The sequence below is a fragment of the Notamacropus eugenii genome, chromosome 4 (assembly GCF_028372415.1).
Source record: "Notamacropus eugenii isolate mMacEug1 chromosome 4, mMacEug1.pri_v2, whole genome shotgun sequence".
In the NCBI taxonomy this organism is placed as follows: domain Eukaryota; kingdom Metazoa; phylum Chordata; class Mammalia; order Diprotodontia; family Macropodidae; genus Notamacropus; species Notamacropus eugenii.
Window position 1 is genome coordinate 72,735,565 of NC_092875.1, and position 7,254 is coordinate 72,742,818.

Here is a 7,254-nt window from a genome sequence, read left to right on the forward strand (position 1 = left end):
ACAATGCAAGTTAATAACAACAATGATAAATACTTCTCAGGACAAGAAAAAATGTGCTTCTTGTGAATGAGTTTCTAACAGATATTATGACATCTCATGAGTCCCCAGCCTTAGGTCTTTAAACCACAGATACGCTGCCAGAACAAAGGGCTAGTTTATACTTATCTTATTTTATTTTATTGTTGTTCAATCATTTTTCAGTCATGTCCAACTCTTTGTGACCCCATTTGGGGATTCCTTGACAAAGACATTGGAGTGGTTTGCCATTTCTTTCTTCAGCTCATTTTACAGATGAGGAAATTGAGGCAAACAGGATTAAGTGACTGGCCCAAGGTCATACAGTAAGTGTCTGAGGATGGATTTGAACTCAGGAAGTTGAGTCTTCCTGACTCCAGGTCCAACGCTCTATCCACTATGGTGCCACCTAGCTGTCCTTATCCTATTTTGTGGCTTTCCCCAAGTTTGCCTCTCTTGTTCTGACAGCTACTATTGCAACCTTGGAATGCATTAGCTTTATTGGACATCCCCAACAAAGAATGTGAGTTCTATGAAGGCAGAGACTCTTTCATTTTTTTTCTTGGCATCCCCTAGTACACAGTACCTGAAACACAGTAGGTGCTTAACAGTTATTTGTTGATTTGATTAAAATAGCATTGTTCACTGATAATGAGAGTGCAATTCATTAAAACTTTCAACTCACTTTCTTATTAACTTATCTAATCACCCTTCTCCATTCTGTACTTTTGAATTTTTTAAATCCAAATGAAATTAAAATAATTTTTTTAAAAAACCCAAATGAAAGACTTGACATTTACTTCTAACAAGTGCTATCCCATAATATTTGGCTTATGGAGAGCTTAATAGAGCCTAGTTTTATAATCCGGTGTATTGACTCTTTCTCTTGCATTGATGGGCCTACCATCTATGATTTTATCCAAGTCACCAACATCAATGGTGAGCAGCCTTTCTCTTTGATGAGGGGAATCCCTCCCATGGTGCACATTACAATTCATCCACTGAGTGACTCTTCTACATGTTATCCCCTAAGTCCCTACAGGGGGACCAAGCAACATTCTGGGAGGCTTTCTTAAGACATCTTGACATGGTCAAGAATGTATGATGTGGGGGTAGCTAGGTGGCGAACTGGACAGAGCACCAGCCCTGGAGTCAGGGGCAACTGAGTTCAAATGTGATTCCAACTGCCCAAGAACAATGATAACAAAGAAGAGTATGTAATGTGATAGAAGGAACCCCAGACTTGAAATTAGAAAACTAGGGTACCACCTGTGGAGTTGTGTGGCCATTGGCAGGGCATTAGTTTCTATGAAACTCAGTTTCTGCATATGTAAAATAGGTGTTCCACTTTCCTTCCCTACCAAAGAGTGTAAGATCAATAAGAACAGTTCATATTTATAGCACAGTTTATGTGCACAAAAGGCTTGGCACCCATGACATGTGATGTTTGCAAAAACCCTGAGAAAATCGTAAGATAAAAGAATTTAGAGCTGGGATTCCAAACCCTTCTTTTTGCAGGTGAAGAAACTGAGGCCCAGAGAAGTTTAAGTGAGATACTTCGAATCATACAAGTGGTAGGTGTGGAGCCAGGAGCTGAACCCAGATTCTCAGAGGCCAAATTCACTGAACCACTCTGAAGTTGGTACTGCCTCTCAGAGTGAAGAGGCTAACATGAAGCGATTAGAGGAAAACAGATCAGTCTTTTTCAAAGGGGTAGAGTTCTTAACCAGGCAAGGGATATCAATGCTCCCCAAAGATACATAATTTGGATTATGTGAAATTGAAAAGCTTTTGTAGGAAGGAACAAGCGTTTAGTAAGTGATTCCTATGCCCTGGGATAAGCACTTCACAAATGCCAGGTCATTTGATTCTCACAACACCCTTTGAGGTGGGTGCTGTAATCACTCCCATTGTACAGATGAGGAAACTGAGGAAGAGGTGAACTGACTTGTCCAGGATCACACAGCTGGTAAGTATCTGAGCCTGAATTTGAGTTCAGGGCTGCCTGACTTCAGGCCCAGTGGTTTATTCACCCACATTGTCTAAATTAAAAGAACTAGGTTAGGAAATAGTTGATTTAAAAAATATCTGTTGATGTATGTAGCTTTTTAAAAATAATATTTTATTTTCCCCAGTTACATGTAAAGATAATTTTTAATATTTATTTTAAAAAGTTTTTTAGTTCTAAATTTTCTCTCTCCTTCCCTCACCATGTGATATAGGTTATATATGTTCAGTCATGATGTACATATCTTGATATCATCAATAGTTGATTGTATCATAAACCATCATATTTAATATCTCTGGCAAAGAACTGGTATCCAAGACATAGAGAAAAATCACAAAAATTTATAAAACCAAAAAATATTCTCCAATGGACAAGTGCTCAAAGGATGTCACCAAAAAGTTCTTAAAAGAGAATTACAAAAATATTAAAAATTATATACATGATTGCTTCAAATCTCTAATAATAACAGAAATTCAAGTCAAAACAACTCTCAACATGAAAAACATTAGGAAAGATGACAAAAGCAGAAAGTAGTCGATGCTGGAGGGGCTGTGGAAAGACAGGTCCATTAATGTCCTGCTGGTGGGGCTGTGAACTGATCCAAACACTCTGCAAAGGGATTTAGAACTATATTAAGAAAGCCACTAAAATGTCTCCAGCCTTTCACTTAGAGATCCCACTGCTAGGGATATGCAATTAGGAGGTCGATGATAAAGAGATAGTGCCTGTATATACCAAAATATTTGTAGCAGCATTTTTTTTATAGTAGCAAAGAATTGGAAATAAAGTAGACACACTGAGTGGGGAAGGGCTAGATGAGATGTGGTACAGGAATGTAATTTGATGCTATTGTGATGTAAGAAAAATAAATATGAACACAGAGGCACATGGAGAGACATATGAAGGGATGATAAATTATGTAAGTGTTATCAAGGCAGTACAGTGGTTACAGCAATGTCACTGGACAGAACAAAACTGAAATGGAATCCAGTGTAGTTATAATGACCAAACCTGGTCCTAGAGCAGAGAAGACACATCTCCTTCTCTTCTTTACAGAGGTAGTAGACTATGGATATAGAATATAGATGTATATGTGTGTATATGTTTACAAACACATATGTATATATACATATGTGTATATACACCCACATCTGGGTTTGTATGTATGTATGCAGCTAAGTGACACAGTAGATAGGGCGCCATGCCTGGAGTAAAGAAGACTCATCATCCCGAGTTCAAATCTGGCCTCAGACACTTACTAGCTATGTGAACCTGGGCAAGTCACTTAACCCTGTTTGCCCTAGTCTCCCGATCTGTAAAATGAGCTGGAAAAGGAAATGGTGATACATTCCAGTATCTCTGCCAGGAAAACTGCAAATGGGGTCATGGAGACTCAGACATGACTGAAAAATATGAAGAACCACCTGTGCATATAGGCTTGACCTAAGGTGGTGGATGCGTGAGTGCACAGAAGGGGACAGACGGAAGAGATTTTGTGAGAGCAGAAGACAAATGACTGGACCAGGCAATTGGATAAATGGCATAAGAGAGAATGAGAAATTAAAGATGGTTCCATCAGTGGGCATTGATTAAATGTCTCCTCCAGGTGAGTCACTGTCAGGAGCACAAAGATAAAAGTGAACTAGTCCCTTCCCTCAGAGAGTTTTTGTTCTAATGGGGCACACAACAGGTGCACGGGTATTTGTGATTTCCAAAAAGGAGAAAGATGGCAGCGAGCTTGTAGACTTAGATGACTAGAAGGATGATGGTTCAGAAGGCAGAAGAAGGCTTTGTTTCAGGGAGACCTGTCGTGTACATATTCCCTGACCCATCCACACCTGATCATCCCACGAGGCTCACTCTGACTTGCCCAAAACAAAACGTGAGGGAGACTCCAGTTTGCCACTCACCTTCATCTCCTGCCAGGTTGCCTTCCTTTGGACCTCTTGTGCCTCCCGCTTCCCCTGCCCTCCTACACCTTTTCAGCTTCCTTTGTGCGTTGTCTTTTTCTATTGGATTGTAAGTTCTTTAAAAGCAAGAACTGTCTTTTTTTTTTTTTGTGGTAGTTGTAATCCCAACGTTTACACAATACCTGACACATAGTAGGTACTTAGAAAATATTTATTGCTGGCTGACTGTAACTGTCCTAAAACACAGAGCCCACTCCCCAAGGGGTGCTTGCCATAGCCTCGAGGGGGTCTGTGAGTCAGGACATGGCTTGGGGTGTGTGTGTGTGTGTGTGTGTGTGTGTGTGTGTGTGTGTGTGTGTGTGTGTGTGTGTGTGTGTCCCAAAGGTATCTGTACAGCTGCTGCTATGGGGGCTCAGTTAGTGAGGAGAGGGGCCCACAGGAGCTTCAGTAGAGCAAGGTGGAATGGGGGAACACTGAGCATAATGTCTAGTGGTGCTGGAATCAAGGTTCCCTGAGGGAGATACTGGAGGCATTCTGTGCGAGGCAGATCAGGGCCCCTCTTCCACCTTGACCACCACCTCCCCTCAGAGTCTGGTAACAGTCATATTCCCCCAACCACCAGACCTGCTTCCAGGCCAGCCCTCACAGCCATCACTGAGGAGAGAAGTCATTGTGGAGGGAGGGGGCCCAGTCATCACCACCAGCCACAGCTGCTGACTCAACACCACCCCCAGGCAGATGGGCACAGGAGCCTTGGGCACTTATCCAGACCACCAGCCTCAGAGCCATCCTCTGGGAATGGACACCTGTAGATACTCTTCTCTATCCGCATCCTCACCAATTTCCAACCAAGTGCTGCTCACAGGGTCTGCAGGCCAGACTAACTGAAGAAGCAGGCACTGTGAGGGAGAGACAAGAGGCAGAAGATATGCCAAATCACCACTACCCTGATGCTGCTGGAGACAATCTTGGACCCTGAACCCAAGGGCCTCCAGAACAGCAGTGTTTCCAGTCCAGTGTCCTCAGCTGTCTCCCTGTGGAGATGCAGCCTGGCAACTGCTCCTGCCAGTAATACAGATATAGCTGCCCAAGATCCAGAAGAGAAAGTTCTCACCACCAAAGTCCTTGGCACTGTCAAATGGTTCAACGTCAGAAACTGATAGGATTTTATCAGTGGAAATGACATTAAGGAAAAAGCATCTGCTTTGCTTCTGTACCCCAAGTACTGGGAGACTTTTCCATCTGAATTGCAGCTGAAATCTTCCATATGCCTTGTTTCCTTCACTAGGAGCAGAGACTGTCTTACCCTTCTATATGTGTTTCCAGGACTTAGCAAAGTGGTTTCCACATAGTAAATACTCAATAAAAGTTTTATCGTTCCAAGCCCCACTAAGGGGAGGGTGGGTTGCAATTTACCTTCCCATCCTCTGATTCGTTGGTCAATCACCCTTTGGGATTACTCCAAGGTCCCCATTAGGGTCAAGCCATGGCTCCCCAGGGATTCTGATTCCCACCGTGGTTTTAGAAGATGGCTCTGGATGGGGAATGAGAAATTGGGAAATATAGTTACGAAAACAAAATACATCAGCTTTAAAAAATGTTAAATAGGGTTGGGCTAGATAACCTCAAAGATTACTCCCCTCTGATATTCCATTTTCTAAAGTTACTTCCAGCTTTGCCATTCAATCAATTTATATTCTAAGGTGTCTTCTGGTTGTGACATTCTAGGCTCCACTAACCAAAGTGAGCTCTTCAGGTTTAGTGCCAGACAGGAGGCTTTTGCCAGGGACAGAGGGGTACGGGATAGGCTGAAGCCAGCCACCATCCATCTGGCAGATGCCTAGACAGTCTTTTCGGCTTCCAAAATACATCACTTTTTTTAAGCAACCGCATCACATAAGGGAAAGAACACAGGATATGGGGCCAGAAGACCTGAGTTTGGCAGCTTACTCTTATGTCCTTAGGGAAGTCACTTTACCTTATGGGGATTCCTACAGTCTCATCTTATAAAATGGCAGGGTTTGACGTGACAACCTCAATGAATCAATCAATTAATATTTATTGACCCTGAGTAAGTCATCTAACCCTGTATGCCTCAGTTTCCTCACTTATAAAATGAACTGGAGATGGAAATGATGAACCACTCCAGTATCTTTACCAAGAAAACCCCAAAAAGGGGTCACAAAAAGTTAGACAGGACTGAAAAACGACTAAACACCACAAGCTCCTATAACATGCCAAGCACAGTGCTAAGTGTTGGGGATACAAAAAGAAGCAAAAGATAGTCCCTGCTCTCAAAGAGCAGTCTAACGAGGAGACAACATGCAGGCAATACATATAGGATAAACAGGACATGATTAAGAGTGGGAAGGCACTAGCATTTAAGAGGGGCTGGGGAAGGATTCCAGTAGAAGATGGGATTTTAGTTGAGACTTTAAAGTACCTTTTCACATGATCGTGCTCTATTTTCAGGTCCTTCCCAGCTCTGACGTTGTTCTGAGGTTCTGAGAGTGCAGTCATCAGAGGGATTTCTGCTTCTTCCTGTGCTATTGACCATTTTTATCAATAACTTAGATAAAACCACAGATGGCCTGCTTATCAGACCCACAGATAGCATTAAATGGGGAAGATACTTAACACACTGGATTTGATAGAGTCAAGATCCAAAAATCTGACAGGCTAGGCCGGGGAACCAACTTAAATACAAAGTTCTACACTTGGGTTTTAAAAATCAGCTCAATTATGCTTCAGAAAGTATAGGCTGGGGAGGGTGTAATTAGACCACTGACCTGAAAAAAGATCTGAGGGTTCTAGTGAACAGCAAACAGTAATTTAATATGGGAGCCAAAACATGGAATGTAACTGTAGGCTATGTTGAAAGGTCCAAGAGGACAGGAGAGGTGTGATAGTCACTGCTGAACGTGGCCTTGGCCAGACCACACCCAGAAGACTCTGGTCAGTTCTAGATGCCAAATTTTAACAACATTCAGCTGGAGTGTCCAGAGGAGAACAATTGGGTGGTGAAGGACTCCATGACCTTGCCATATGGATTGGTTGGTTGGTTGTTGGTTGGTTGGATCAAAGGGTCTGGGAGGGTGTAGCCTGAAGACTTGGATGTGAACATCCTACCTGCCTTTAAGTACTGATTTAAATGGGTAGGTGGGGGCCATCTCCAGTTGTCTTGATCTATATCTGGCCACTGGACCCAGCTGGCTCCAGAGGAGAGAGTGAGACTGATGACTTTGCACTGTCCTCCCTCACTTAAATCAATTCAGTCATAGCATCACTTCCCTGATGTCAAGGTCCTTTTTGACAGACATC

General features: G+C 42.6%; 1 long non-coding RNA gene across 2 annotated transcripts; it reads right to left on the reverse strand.

The window, feature by feature from the left end:
• Positions 1–4,134: 4,134 nt before the first annotated feature.
• On the reverse strand, positions 4,135–7,237 carry LOC140498169 (uncharacterized). 2 transcript variants are annotated; one of them, XR_011965009.1, is made up of 4 exons: positions 7,063–7,237; positions 6,377–6,474; positions 5,350–5,467; positions 4,135–4,832 (listed from the first exon to the last, which is right to left on the reverse strand). It is a non-coding gene; the product is annotated as an uncharacterized lncRNA (long non-coding RNA). The 2 variants fall into 2 exon arrangements; XR_011965010.1 differs by having other exon boundaries at positions 6,377–6,479.
• Positions 7,238–7,254: the final 17 nt, after the last annotated feature.